Consider the following 15,619-nt stretch of genomic DNA (forward strand, 5'->3'; position numbering starts at 1 on the left):
GTAGAGCCAGGATGTGGGAACCTTGCCCTTCCGCGTTGTCCCTCCCCCTCGGCCCTCGACCCGCCCTCGGCGGGGGGGCGCGGGCGGGGAAGCCGGATCCTAGCATCACTCGGGGGCTAAGTGCACTACCTAACCGGGCACCCCTAATCCCGAGGCCTGCTCGCTAGCGACCTCCGGAGGGCTGGGCCGGTTTGGGGGGCGGTGTGGCGAGGGGACCCACCCCGTCTTCCCGACTATTTGCATAACGGAGACGGCTCGTTTCCCCCGCCCCTTCGCCGCACTCTTCTTTCCTCCTTCCCGCGTCCGCGCCACCCCTCATCCCCTGTCCCCCCGCTCCTCCCCAAAGACCCTCCTTCAGGTACTGTTGCGTTGGGGCTCCCAGCTCCCGGGCTCTCTGGCCGCCGCCGGCCGAGGAGTCCGGAGGCATCCGGGGGAGGGGAGTCCCGCGCAGGGCCGGGCTGGGGAAAACGCCTGTGGCACTGCCCCGCGCTAACAAAGGGAACCCGCTGCCTGCCGGCTGGGGCGTGGAGCTGGCTGAGCTGCCGCAGCTTCGGCGGCCGAGAGCGCAGCGAGTGAGTAGGGCTGCGGTGGGCGGCGGCGCGGCCCGAGCCCCCCGGGAGGAGTGGAGCGAAGGGGCACAGGATGGGAGCGGAGCGGCGGGGTCCGGGGCGCGCCTAGGGCGCGGGGAATCGGTGTCCAGCACCCCTCAGACGCCTTGGCCGCGCTGACCGGCCATCCTTTGGCTGCGGGTGTCTGTGGATTAATCCGGGCGGAGGGGCCGCCCTGGCTTCTCCCAGGCTCGCTAGCCTGCGGACCCACAACAAACCCACGTGCGCGCGGCCGCGGGGAGCCCCGCTTTCTCCACTGCACCGTCAGCATGGGAGGGGGATGCCTTGCAGAGTCCAGATTCCTTCACATCTCGCCTGCCGGATTTACAGACGGAGAAACTGAGGCCCGCGGCGGGGATGGGGGCACAGGTACCATAACAAATGCACGTGCGCCCTGTGCTGGGAGCGTGGCGCGCCGCTAGCCCTTAGGAGCCGCCCTGCGCAACCCGGCCATTGTCTCAGCTGCCGGGGAGGGAGCGGCGCTGGGGGCGTCACTTGCTGGAGGAAGACGACAGACCCGTTTAAAAGGTACCACTTGGGTATCAGACCAAATTGCCAGACTTAAAATGGGAAACACGAAAAGAGAAGGAAGCTACAAAAGATTACCCAGGCCGGGAGTGTGTCCCCGGCCGTGGTGCACGAGTTGAGATGACCCGGACCACCCCTCACTTCCAGCTCGCGGTGGTTTCTTAGAGACAGGGGTTGAATTAAAGGTCTGTGGGTCCCCCTTCTAAAAAAAAAAAACCGTGCCCAGCGCACCATTGTCCCTGCACTGCCTCTGTTGGGGACGGCGAGTGCCTCCTTAGCCTGCAGAAAGAACAGTTCGATTTAAACGGCCCCCAGCGCAGTCTTGGGTTTCGCTTGCGCTTTGCCTTTGTAGGTCCCTGCGTCTAGCCAGCCCCGGTGTCACTGGCCCCTTTTGGCTTGTTGTGTGTTTGTACAAACAAGGCCAGCCGAGCACTCTTGTTCTAGGTGGGGACGCTGTTATTTTCAGTTCTATCCGAGTTTATTTGAGGGAAATTCCGAGGTCCGGAAAGAGAGGCCTCTTGTTTGTTTTGCTTTTTCTTTGCCTACGTATGCTCAGCTCAGCTTTGCAGATTTTGGTTCAGCAGACCTGTTCAGGCAGCAGTGAGGTGGTTGGGGGCGGGGGAGTGCATTGGCTCGGTAGGGGATGGTGTGGGTGCAGAAGGAAGCCCGTCAGGCTGTGGGAGTGGGTGGTGTGCGCGGGAACCTAGGCACCGCCCCCCTTGTGCTTGCGGAGCGTTCGGGCTTCGGCTTCACCTTGGCCAGCTGCGCAGATTAACCTGTCCCTGGGGCGGGCGAGTAGGGGGGACTGGAGGGCCTCCGGCGCTGCACCTCGGTTTTTGGGAATCTAGAGAGCGTCCAGTGAACCCTCTTATTTTACAGGCCGAGAAACGGGGGCCGGGAGGGTTCAGCTCCTTGTCCAAGTTTAAACCGACTGAAATCGGCCACCTAGAGAGGACTTGAGTCCCGGTCTCCCAACTCCCACACTGCACACTGCCATGCGGTCAGCTAAAGGCAGAACCGGGATTCTGTGGTTGTGGCTGAAAAGGCAGTGGCCTTAGGCAGAATAGAGTTAAAGAAAGCAAGTAATTCAGATTGAAATCTGCACCCTTCCATTATCCCTTTCAAGAGTTCTTTACCCATTTGAGAAAAGATAGATTTAGTAATTCCTTACTCTCGTAGCCTTTCATAAGCGTAGTTAGTTTTCTCTTCTGGCTGCCCTTTCCCCTCAAAGTTGGAGCCGGGTCAGCTGTGGAGACTTGGATGTTTTGCCTGTCATCCCTGTGCCAGGAGGCCTTTGTTTGGGCATAAGCACTCCAGGAAGAAGGTGTCTCCTAGGTCGCTACTCCTGAGTCACTTGTGGGAGAACAAAGCATTGTTTTCATTGATTGTATTTAATTAAATGTTTAAAAATGAGAGTCCCACGAAGTAGCTACTTATGTTTGCATTGCATTTGGCAGAGGAAAAGTTGGAAAAACAAAGAAAACATGTTGAGTCTGGGTTTCCCCAAAGCTAACGTGCTGTTTCACCCTGTCCCTCTTATCTCCTGACTGCACCTGTTTCTTAGGGTTTCCAGGCTGTTTCATTTCTGTGGTAATTCCACTTGGCACTTGATTAGACATCTCATCAGGACTCTCACCCTGTAAGGAACTTACGAAATCACCTGGCCAGTTTTTCTAAACGGAAAAACTGAAGCTCAGAGAGGAGAGATTACATGCCTAAGGACACACAGCAAGATGTCTGCTTTTAGTGCCTCTTTCTGCATGAAAGGGAAACTTGCATCAAGTGAGTTTTTGTTGGTACCCCAGAGTACAGTCAAAGTTATGATGGTTGTTATAACAACACCCTTCAAGTCACAGGATGAATTCCTTAAGGACTTAAATAGGTTTTGGTTATTAAACAAAGCCCTGGATCCCAATGGTAGCTATGGTGAGGAGTATTATATTGATAGTTATCACTGGGGATCGATTTTCTTTAGTGTGTACTAACTGGTTCACTTTACTCTTGCCCTGGTTTCCTCTGCCTTGTGCTTCCCCGGTAGGGAGCTGTTTTAAACTATGATCGTAAAACGAAAGGCAGCAAGAAGTCAGAAGAGAGACCCCACTTAGCTCTTCATGCTACTTAATTTCTTGGGCTCCGGTGTCCTTCTTTGTACAATGAAAGTCCTTCCTGCCCAGTGTCTGCACAGGCTGTTCGGGTGCAGTGGAAGCTGCTTGGCCCTTAGAGGCAGAGGATCGGGTTCGGGTCAACCCTCCTCTCTGTGTTCCTTGAGGACCAGGCGGTTGCATCTCTACACGGTATAATGTAAGGGGAAGAACATGTATGCATCTCCTGGGGCTGGGGGGTGGGGTGGGTATTAAGTCACGTGACTCATGCTTATACCTTTTCAGACCTCTTGTCAGGGTTGGGTGCTCACTAGCTTTTTAGTGGTAGAGAATGATGGTTGGAAGATAACCCCATTGGGTAAGCCCTGTGCTTAAATGAGAGACCCAACCTAGTCAGTAACTGGGGTGAATGTCTGTCAGACTCTAAAAAGGGCCTCTGGGGGGTTGTGAAGTGTGTGTGACTCTAAGGTAAATAAACCTAGTAAAAAACAAACAAAAAAACCGAACCCAGCACTTTCACACCCAGGTGAGTGCAATCTAAAGTCTTTCTATTCATTCACTCCATATTTACTGACAGGCAGAGGCAGGCCAGTGTGGGGATGGTTCCTGTACTGGACCTGGCGTTACAAAGAGCCAGATCCACTCACTGCCCGCCCACCCCTGCTTGGAACACATTTGGGTCTCCCCTCAGAAATTGCCCTCAGACACAGATGGGGAGAACAAACGTATGGACACCAAGGGGGGAAAGCCGCAGAGGGGGTGTGTGTGATGAATTGGGCGACTGGGATTGACATGTATACACTGATGTGTATACGATAGATAACTAATAAGAAGCTGCTGTATAAAAGAATAAATAAAATAAAATTCAAAAATTCAAAAAAAAAAAATAAATTGCCCTAAAGAGAATAGAAATAGCCTACAGAAAATAGATCTAACTTATCTCAAAATTGACCTCTGTGGTGGCGGGGTTGTCCCTTTTCTTCATAAGTTAAACCAAGAGCAGGTGGTCAACGCGAGCGTGGAAGAGGGAAGGCTTCAAAGAGGATGTGGATCTCTATAAGTGTGAAGATGTGGTTGCATTAAAAAGTGACAGGAATAATTGATTAATGAAATTTGCTGTAATATTCTGGAACATTAGAGTCCTGAGAATTTGCTTAGACTTGGTATCAGTGACTTATTCAGTAAAAACTGAATTGGGGAAAAAAATACCTTTTTTCTTGCTTGTCTGCAGGTATACTGCATATATTCTGACTTGGATGGATGTACTTTTTATAGTTGTATATGTTACAGTAACATAGTAAACAATGTGGTATCATCACATTAAAATACTGGAGTGACTTTCTAAGTCATTACTAGAAGGGTCAGGTTAGCCTTTAGAGTCAACTTGGTGATTTAAATTTTGTTTGTCATTATGATTATAAAAATACAGCATACCTATTGAGGACAATTTGGAAAGTACAAAAAAGTACAGAGAAACAGCAAAAATTTCCATTATTCAAAGGCAACCATTTTTAACAATTGGCAATTTTCCCTCTTGTCTTTTTTTTTTTTTTAGTGGATTTGTTTTTTCTAAATGGTAGAGAACATACTGCAAGTACAGTTACTCTTGGCTTTCTTACTTAACCTTTTCATATACCCATGTCACAGTTTATATCCTCATTAAAGCTGCACCTTTTCATTCATCACCATATCAGCATCTCCAAAGTCACATGGTCCCATGGGATCTGATCACTCCAGTGAGCATTTCAGTGAAGGCCTATAGAGGAAGGAGTCTCCATCTTCTTTCCCCTTTCCCAACCATGCCTCAAGCATCCAGATACCATTAAAAAATATATATATATATCTTTCATGTTAGAAGAGCCTAAAGTCTAACGGAAAGAGAAGGGCCCTGCCTGTGGCCTTGGGTTCTAGTCCTGCCCTTGTGACAATTTATCTTAACACCCAGGTTTTCAGTTTCCGTACGTGTTAAAATAAGCATCTCCAAGGCCCTTTATTAATTCATTCCTCCCATCTTCGAGGGCCCACTCTAAACCAAAACTGTATAAGAAGAGCTCATGGTCCAATGGAGGAGATGCGGTAACAGGAGACTAGTTCAGGGTACCCTGGGAATGCAGAGGAGTGGCAACCACCCCAGACCGGAGCAGTGGGGAAGGCTTCCTGGATGAGGGCCACTGTGGGCCTGTCAAACTACTTCTAATTCTTCTCTGTTGTAATTGACACCATGCCTAATGTTTGTGAATAAATCTCTGTCCATATTCCAGATAATTCCAATAGGATTGTGGGAACAGTAGGAATTAAAAGCATAAGTAATTCAGGATTTGAATTCTTGTTCACCAATTACCACCAATATAGACGAGCTTCAACTTCCTTCTCTGTAAAATGGGCATAACAGCCCTTACCTCACTGGACCATTGTAAGGATTAAACAAAATCATAGTTAAAGGGTCCAGTACAGTGCCAGGTTTATAGGAAGTCCTCCGTAAGTGATAGCTATTAGTGTTATAATTGGGATTTTCACAAGCTGCAGAAACTTTTGGTCCTAATATTTTTTCTTACCATGATAGCAGACAGATGGTTAATTAAAGTGGTACCTCCTACTAGGTGACAAATTGAGAGAGAAATGACCATTCGCATGCTGCATTACAAAAGTCTTCTTATGGAAAATTTCAAACACATGAAAGTAAAAAGAATGGTGTAATTACCTCCTTCCCCCCATTTATAATCATTTACCTTCAACAATTATCAAAACTCACGGCTGGTCTATAACCCCACACTCTACCCCACATGACTTTGAAGTACATCCCAGACATCTTTTCAGCTTAGCCATAAATATTTCACTGAGTTGCATGATGCATATTTGAGGCAATGGGTCGTGCTGCTCTTGGAGCCCATGTCTGCTGTCAGTGTGTGTGTGTGTGTGTGTGTGTGTGTGTGTGTGTGTGTGTGTGTGTGTGAAAGAGAGAGAGAGAGAGAGATAGAAAGAGCCAGTAAAACTTAAGTAGTTTTACTGCTCAAGTGAATTTTCCTGCTGTGTCCCGTGTCACAAAGAGATGCGATAAAAGGAGCACTGAATGTAGAGTCAGAAGACCTGATTTTGCATAAAGGCCCCACCCTTTACCAGTTGTATGCTTTTGGCAAGTGACTTCTGAATTTCTTTAAACACATTTATAAAAAATTTGGTGAATAGTGAATGAAATAATCCATGTGACAGCCCAAGCAACTCAGCATTAGTTGGCCCTGAATCAGACTTGAACCCAGCCTTCCCTCTCCAGAAGCAGAGTTTCCGTATGGAATGAAGGTCAGAGACTGACGGCCTGGTGGTAGTAGGGTGCCTTCAAGTAGAGTTGCTGCCTGCCTCGTTCTGAAGATGAGGTCTTCGCTCAGATGAGTAGCTGGCACCCCATGCTTGCGAATCTCCTTTCACTCAACCCCTTCCCTCTGATTTATGGATGAGGGCAAGGAAACCCAGAAAAGGTAGGACCCTGCCAGCTATGCCTGAGAAACAGATCTTCTCTGATGCCTCTTTTCCTCCATGAGAAGACACCAGGCTCCCCTCTCTCCTCCAAGTTTGTTGTCTTGGTCTCTCCTAACTCACTGTTGCTCCCAAGTAGGAAGTTTTGACTCAACTAAAAGGAGAAAATTGATTTGATTTAGTAATTAAATTAAAGTCCTCTCTTTAATACACTGGGGCTCCCATTATCTCCGGGCCTGCACTGTGACTTGCGGTCTCCTCTGGCTGTCTCGAGCTAGCTGTGTGGCCTTGGGCAGGACGCATGCCACCACAGGGATTCGACTCGCAGCTCTCTAGGCTCCTTCCAGCTTTGAGATCATCAAATGGGGAACAAGTATAAAAAGGGGAAACTATACATAAGTTAGGGGCTCTTCACACAAATAATAAGTGTAATGTTTTCTTTTAGAATGTTCAAATAGGGTAAAAAATTAACCACCTTACCTTTTGTCATTTCCCCCAATCCCACTTCTCGGCAAAGTGACTACTGTTTGCAGTTTGTTGTGGGTCCTTCAGCCTCCTTTGGATGTACCTATGTATGTATTCATGGTTATATGCAGATACACTTAAAAAACTCAGTAAATGGATTGCATTGTAACTGCAACTTTACAAACTTGCCCTTTTCACTTTACTATAGGTATTGGACGTCTTTCCATATCAGTATATGCAGATTATTTTCTCGTAGCTGCATCACAACCTATATCATGGATGTGTTTATTTAACCAGTGTTTTGTTGATGGATATTTATCTGTTTCCATAAAAATATATTTCTAAGTGTATTTAGACCTTGGACATATGGAACGCTGGTCGTAAATGTCATGGTTAAATGAAGTCAGTCCATCAAACTCTGGAAAGGGTGGCGAGAGAATGGGTGCAGGAACACTGAGAACCATGCCCTGGAAAGCTGAAATGAAGGGCTCCCGGGAAGCTACTAAGAGCCAGCTGTTGGGAGGGAAGGTTATTTTTGGAGTTGGCCTGCCTGATTGGGTGCCCTAGGCTGCCAGCGCAAGAAACTGAACCGCGTCATCACCTTCTCCTCCTCATTCCACCATCCCTGGCTCTTCCACATTTGTTTCTCTTCCCAGGGTCGGTGACATCTGGTGGGAGGACTGGAACTTGAGTGATGGGAGAGAGGAGAGAGAAGCGAAGAAGAGGAGGAATTGATCTCAGGCTCTGGAGGAAAGAATGTGCCAGTTCTACTCTACCTTGTTGTTCAGACCCATCTGGAAACTCGTGTTTCGCTGGGTCCCGTACAGATCATGATAAAATGAAGCACACCCAGAACTGGGCTTACTTGGAAGACAGAGGTTTAGGACACCATATTGGAGGTAGAATACATGTGGAAACTGGAGTGTTCTAGCCTGCAGGAGATAAGAGGCAGTTTCTTCATGTGGAAGAGTGATTAGAGTTGTGTTGCTGTGGGGGGGAGGAAAACCACTACAGAGTTGCAGAATGGCAGATAAGGAAGAACTTACTCAGCAGAACTGCCCAACCAGGGAAGAGGCTAGGTCACAAGACAGTGAACTCGCTGCCATGGGAGTATCTAAGCAGAAGTCGCAAGTCAACTTGTTTGCCATCAGAGGATTCTTGCTTTTCAGAGAGGTTGACCTAAATGCCTGGTAAGGCCCCTTCCAACTCTGAGAGTCTATGACTGTGGGAGAGAGGGAAAATTGGACTGAGGGGGTGGGACAAGTTACAGACAACGTGAGTGGAGCTTTTGTCACCTGCTCTAAAAAGGTGGAGTAAAAGGGAAGCCTTCAAAGGAGACTTAGACCATTGTTTCCCCTGGATCTTGGCAACCCTCCTCCTGTTTTGTCCTTGGCTTCAGTTCAACTTGATTTTATATTCGTAAATTATTTCCACAGAAATAAATATATCACATACACTTTAGATGACCAGGAAATCTGGCAACCAGAACAGAACTACATGTCCCAGGAGGATGATTGTAATTTTATTTTTATTTTTTTTATTACAGTCTTTCTAAATTTGCATCCATCTCCTGGTTTCCCTAGCACAGGACTGAGACGTCATTCAGCTTTAATTTTAGGAACACTCTACCCTTTGCAACCTCTCAATGGTCCTCTGAGCTGGAGTTGAAATGCTTGTCTCTTTCTTTCCTGTGGATGAGGAAGAACCTCTTGGACTTAAGTCTTAGCCAAGTCTCAGTGAGGAAACGTGGCAAGTTTACCGTCTTCTAGGCTTTTGCTGTGCTCCTGACCCTGATAAGGCCCTGTTTGTTCCCTTATCCAGTCCTCATAGCCTTGGTGTCTTGGTATCATCAGCTCCATTTTGCAGATGAGAAAGCTGAGCTTCAGAGAGGGCTAGGGAACTACCCCAAGATTCACTGCTGTTAAGTAGTGATGCTGGCACTGGGTGTAGCTCATTCCCTACATCATGTTACAGGTTTTTCCACTGCTAATCATTCCCAGTCCTTTGGGGCTGAGACGCCCTTTGTCCTTGTGTTTCACTGGGAGCTTGGTTGAATTTGTCCTTATGGGGCTGATGAAAGCTTTCTACCATTCCTCCAAGAACAGATGAATGAAAGAACTCATGGGACAGCCATGTGTAAATAGCTTGACATTCGGATTCAACATACATTTGCTTCTTCCCCTTTTTCGTAAGAGTTATTTTCATCAAGCCTGGTTTGCCTTTTTTTTTTTTTTTTCCCCCACCTGCCTTTTAAAGCACCTGTACTCATTATCTGTTTATAACCGGAATAAACACACCCATAGCGAGCATGGCTGCAGATTAATGGATACCATTGCTTGGCTACCTTCGATGCCTTTAGATGGTAAATGGAGCTCAATACTGGCATTGTTAAGGGCTTATCTGCAGCTGTGCTTGTAGGCTTTTGAACAATTTCTGCTCTTGTAAAGTTTATTCAACATTATTTTGTTCAGTAAATATTTATTGTGTGCTAGGCATTATGCTAGGCATTGGGAGTATTTACCCTAAGAACACACATTGTAGATATGCACACACGCGTTCAGTGTACCTGGCGGGGCCTTAGAAGTTAGTGGCAGACAAAACTTTCTGTGTCCTCCTCTTCCTGTTTTCTCAGAGTCCTTGCTTTGTCCACTCGTTCAAGTAACACTAGGTGCCTGCTGTAGCCCACGCACAATGCTCAGTTTTAGAACATAGACCCAAATTGCCCCCCAGTTCTCTTCCTTTAAGAGCTTAGTTGGAGGTGGGCATGCAGATATTAATAACAATATACTGTGATAAATATTATGATTTGGATGTATACAGAGGTTGAGAAGATCGTACAGTGAGTTTGGGTAAGCTTTCTGGAGGACCTATGACCTACCTAAGCTGGGTTGTAGAGTGTAGTAGCTGCTAGCCTCTGGGAAAAGAGCATTTGAAGGAGAAAAGGGAGTGCAGGAGTGAAGGTGTGGGGTAGAGAATGGCATGTGCGGGGGAGCCACTAGCAGGTTAATGTTCCCAGAGGGGAACACATAAGGCAGGAAGTGCTGGGAGATGAAGCTGGAACCGTTATACCCATCATCAAATATAATTTTCTTAACTTCTCTATGGTGGCATTACTATTATCATTTCTGTTTAATAGGTGAGGAAACAAAGGCTGAAGGAGGTTTGGTGACTTGTTCAAAGTCAGACAGCAAGTGAGTTGAGGTGCTTGAACTTGAATGTAGGCCTGCTCAACCCTCACAGCGGTGCCTGCAGGGGCTGAGAAGGTCTGCCTTGAAGACTGAGGTGATCCTTCCGTCTCTATTAATCTTTCAAAAATCACACCCTTGCTGAATTCTCTTCCTCCACCTGCCTTATGGTGTTCTCACTACTGAGTCTGATGTCGAAGACCTCTTCTGAGTCTCGGTTCTAGTTTTCATCCCCCTTTTCATTCAGAGAATCAGTAGCCCAGAACTCTTCAAAGAAAACCTTTATTGCCCAACCAGGTGTAACAAGGGAGAAGGAGAAGATTCATCCCCTTTCTCAAAAGGTCCAAGTTCATTAAGTAGCCCAGGCATTACCTGTGTATCCTTTAGTTCAGAGAAGCCCTTTGGGGGCTGGAGAGGGAGCAACCTGGGTGGGCTGGAAGAGTCTGGAGCAGGTGGGCTTTGAGCTGTGCCTTGAAGGATAGGTAGGATCAGGAAGGTGGAAGGCATGGCACATAAGTAATATTATTCTGTCTCAGTGATAAATGGCTTATTCTACCCATCCCCCAAGGTAATTTCTGGGTTGGAGTTGGCTCTTGGGCTGAAGAGGCAGTAGGAGGATTCATTCAGTTATTCATTCAAAATAAAGTTTATTGAAAACTAATCAACTGAGAGCTCAAAGACAAGATGATGAAACTACAGAATGAAATAAAAAGGGCAATTACAGAGCTAAGGAAAAAATTGAGGACACAAACTACATCATTAGAGGAAAAGTTAATAAAGGAACAAAGTAGAATCCACTGAAAACTAAATTACTAACAGAGAGAGAAGGCATGAGGAAAATCACAGTATATGCTGAGAAAAAGGATGAAGAAACTCATCAGAGAAAATCAGAGATCTAAAGGTTGTAAAAAGATTGTAAAAAGATCACTCAGAAGGGTAATTGGCCTACCTGTGGAGGCACAGGTCACTTCTCGTGCTCCATTGACCTAAACATAATAACGTAGACAAGCCTGGCTGCAAAGGAGCCTGGGAAAACATCTCCAGCTGGGTGGCCGTTTACCCTCTTAGAACTCAGATTTGGGGAAGGCCTTTTATTACTGAAAGGAAGATGAGGAAAATGGATATTGGGAGCAATTCATTTCTGCCCCAGGGAAAAAGTCATGTTGGTCTCAAGACTTGATTTGCAGCAGAAGCAGAACTTGAGAACATGGAGAGGAAATATTTACAGAGTTCCAAGGGAAAGGTCGTGTGACTGAAGACTTTTACACTCAATTACATCACTCTGTAACGATAAGGCAGGTAGCCATTCTCATCTCTTCATATAACACATATGAGCCGTTCATGGGAAAACCTACTTGATGATGAAAAAGATTAGTCAAAAGCACCCTTTGGAAGGCATGGTGATAGGTCATTTGGAGAGCCCTTCTTCTACTCAAATAGAGAAAACCTTAGCATGGGTGGGCTGTAAGTCTAAGGAACAGAATGGGAGGAAGTGAAAAGAGTGTAATGGAAATGGAGAGCTGAGGGAGGGAGTGGGAGGACGTTAGGTGCTAACTTTCCCTCTCTCACACTGTCTAAGTAGGGTGTTAGTATCATGGCTCCAACCTCTCAATTAGTTTTTTTAACCCTTTATTTTATTTTTTAAAATTTTATTGGAGAAAAGAATCTTAAAAAGAATGAATATATGCACATGTATAACTGAATCACTTTGCTGTACACCTGAAACTAACACAACATTGTAAATCATTTATTTTTTTTCTCTTAAACTTGGAGGAGTCTTTAAGGAAATAACATCATTTTGATGTAGAAAAATTTATTAAAAGTTCAGCTTTTCCTCTATTTTACTTTTCTGTATAATTAAAATTAAATTAAAAAATAAAAAAACCCAGCTGTTGTATTAAGCAATCCCATCCATTCTTCTTTCATGCATTCTTCCATCCTCCACACTTCTGTTCAAATGTAAATGTAGAGACGTGCAATGAAGGATATTAATCTATTTTTTTTTCCTGGATGCAGGGATCTTGGGTGATTTTTAGCTCTGTATAATTTTGTGCATTGACTGATTTAAAAAAGTAATGAGCTGGTCTTATTTGTTTTTGTCTTTTTTTTTCAGTGTTTTACTTCTTTAATCTTTTTTTTCTTTTTTAAATTGAAGTGTAGTTGATTTACAATGTTTCAGGTATACAGCAAAGTGATTCAGTTATATATATATGTGTATATATATATTCTTTTCCAGATTCTTTTCATTATAGGTTATCAAAAGATATTGAATATAGTTCCCTGTGCTGTACAGTAGGACCTTGTTGTTTACCTATTTTATGTATAGTAGTGTGTATCTGTTAATCCCAAGTTCCTAATTTATCCTTCCCCCCAACTGGTCTTATTTGAATCAAACCACTAAGGCTAATTTAAAAGGCATCATTAAATACTAATGCCCAGGGTGTGGGGAGTGAGGTGGGAGATACAAATAGATGAACAAGGCCTTGTTTTTTCACGGAGAAGTTGGTGAGTCAGTTACGTGAACACCGGACTCTAGGCAGAACAAAACACTTTGTAAATTAGATGGACAATTGGGGTGTTGGGGTCCCGAGGACAGTGGGGAAGTTTTCACAAAGGAGATAGTGTTTGAACTGGATGTTGAAGGATGAGATGAGTCCCTATAGGTGGAGGATGGGAGGCAGGGCATTCCTGGCCTGGAGGCAGCAGGAGTACCAGCAGGGAGGAGTGAAAGTATGTGGTGTGTCTGGGTAACCCTGGGTAATCTATTGTGGTCAGGGAACAGAGGGTGAATGAAGGAATAGCTATTGTTCATTAAGTGCCCACAGCGTTCCAGGTGTGACACATAGATCTCTCTAGGCTGCCCAACAGCCCTACAGAATGGTGATAATTATCCCTACTGTGCCGATGAGGAAACTGAAGCTGAGAGAGACTTATCTGCCCAAAGTCACTCAGGGGTAAGACTGATTGAACCCCCTGAGCTGTCTGTACTCCAAAGCCCATATAGTCTCTATCCTGTGCTGTGATTTGCAGGGCACAGAAGATCTGAATTAGCCACCTTTGTGAAACATAACATATACAAATACAAATAAACATCAAAACATTTTTATAGGTAAATATGTTTTATGTATTTCCATACACGCAGACCTATGACATAGCCATATATTGCTTGGCCAAAAAGTTCGTTCGGGTTTTTTCCGTGCCATCTTACCGAAAAACCCAAAAGAACTTTTTGGCCAGCCCAATATTTTGCGTGTACATTTTCTAGGTAAATTTTTAGGTAAATATAAATCCTAAATTGTGGTTCGGACTCTACTGTCCAGAAGCTGTGTGGTCATGCGCTACTCAATTCGAGCTCCAGTTTCCTGATTCATAAAAGGGAATAATGATTCTGGTGCCGTCTCCCCTCAGATTTGTTTTTGTGTTCCAGTTAGGTCATAGATGTGAAAAGACGAGAAAGTATAAAAGTATAAAAGAGCCACACAGAAAGGTTTGTCATTGCTGACACACCCCTCGCTCTTCTGAGAGCTTACAGACATCTGTTCGAGCACCCACAGGTGTCTGTAAAAACTCTCACAGTCATGGACATGGTCCCTCAGGCTTGCAACAAACAATGTAGTCAGCCAGCCAGAAGCTGTGCTTTCCTGGTTCAGATAACCAGCTGGGGGCTGTGGAGGGAGCTGGGGCGGCCTGTTGGGGGGTGGGGTAGAGGGAGGGGAGCGAGGCAAGCAGTCTGTCTGGCTCCCCCCACTGCAGGGTGTGGGAAGGCTCCTGCCTCCCTTCCTGGTTGCTAGGTAAGTCTGGGCCAGAGTGGAGTCGGGATGGCTGTCAACAGCTTGGTGATTTATACCGAGCAGAGGAGGGTGTTTCAGACATGCCAGGCTGCAGGAAGGAACGTTGGAGCTGCCAGGCGAACAGGCCCCTGCCACGTCTATCTGGTAGAGGCTCCTGGTCTGGAAAAGGGACAGGAGGGACAGAGTCGTCAGGGGACTCTGGAGCAGACTTTAGGAGTGCTAGGAGTACTCATGAGGACAAGATGAGGACTCTGGCCCCAGAGAAATTGGGCTCTGATGCAACACGTCAGAGTGGACGGGCAGCCAGCCCTTGGCACTGGGCTAGAGTGGCCCAAGGCAAGTTACTTGTGCTCCAGGAAGGATTAGGATTGTTCCACGGTCTAGGTTGGGGCCTGGTGTGCTCCTGGGGGCCCAAAAGCCCTGTTGCGTGTATCGTGTGTGGGGTGGCAGTGGTGGAGGTTTTAGAGAGAGCCAAGCTACGCCTTACTGACGAAGAGATCACTTCCTTCCTCACCCCCCTGGCCTCTGCTCTGCCCAGACAGGCCTTTTAGCTCAGCCTCAGCTCAGGATGAGTCCCTGAAATTCATGCCACCCAAAGCAAAGAGAGGACCTTTCATCTCCTACACTGTACTTACTAGGTTATATGAAGTTAGCTATGTTAGACAATGTCTCCCCGATGGCAGGGACACTGCGGGGGTTCTCCGCACAGCGCCCTGCCCTTAGGAGGCCTGGTGGACCGAGCTCAGCCTTCCCAATGCTCCCCGCCCCCACCCACCTGCTGAGACCAGGATTGGGTCTGCAAGTACAGGTGCTCTCTAGGTAAAGCCAAGGGTGAGAGCACATGGCAGGAACACCCTGGGGCTCCGCTGGGCCCTTCTGCCCCACTGAATAGTCCTCCTTCTACCTGTCACTTCCGGCCTTGGGAGTGAGAGACAAGCAACAAGGCGAAGTAGGGAATGCTCTCTGGGCTGATCCGTGGAGCTGAGCCCTGGCCGGGCAATCAAGTTTGGGACCTTGCTCTTCCTTTTCTTATCCCGCTGGGAACCAGGGTTCTAGGAGTGTGTCCTAGGGGTGAGAGGGAGGAAGGCGGTGAGGGAGCTCTGAAGAAAGCAGTTAGGCTGAATCATCTTGTATCTGAGCAGACTGCAGGATCGCCTTTGTCAATTGTATGCTGTTGGGAGGATGTTGGCCAGGGCGAGAGTGGGGGTGGTTAATGACGATGGTGTTAGGAGTAAATCCCCAGAAGATGTTTCCTGCTGGAGGGCTTGTGGCGGTTCCTTTTCTGCTCTACACAATGAACAGTTTATTCTGGCCTGTAGATTTGGAGGAGAGGAAATAACAGGTAGGGAGGAGACGGATGAAAGCTGCCTCTTAGGGAAATGCTTCTGGGCTCGGAGGGTCCCACCCTTGTCTCCCAGCCAGTCCAGGGGACTCACAGTGGGAGCGCTGGGAGGCAACTCTATCACCAT

General features: G+C 46.7%; 1 protein-coding gene across 3 annotated transcripts in view; it reads left to right on the forward strand.

Annotated features, from left to right (window-relative positions):
• Window positions 1-280: 280 nt before the first annotated feature.
• The window catches only part of ST6GAL1 (ST6 beta-galactoside alpha-2,6-sialyltransferase 1), a 148,815-nt gene continuing 133,476 nt past the window's right edge, over window positions 281-15,619 (forward strand). Inside the window, exon 1 of one of the 3 annotated variants that reach the window (XM_032631579.1) lies at window positions 281-572. The gene's annotated coding sequence lies outside the window, so the exon portion shown is untranslated. The other 2 variants (XM_032631578.1, XM_032631581.1) reach the window with 2 other exon arrangements.

This window comes from Phocoena sinus, chromosome 4 (assembly GCF_008692025.1).
Source record: "Phocoena sinus isolate mPhoSin1 chromosome 4, mPhoSin1.pri, whole genome shotgun sequence".
Taxonomy (NCBI): domain Eukaryota; kingdom Metazoa; phylum Chordata; class Mammalia; order Artiodactyla; family Phocoenidae; genus Phocoena; species Phocoena sinus.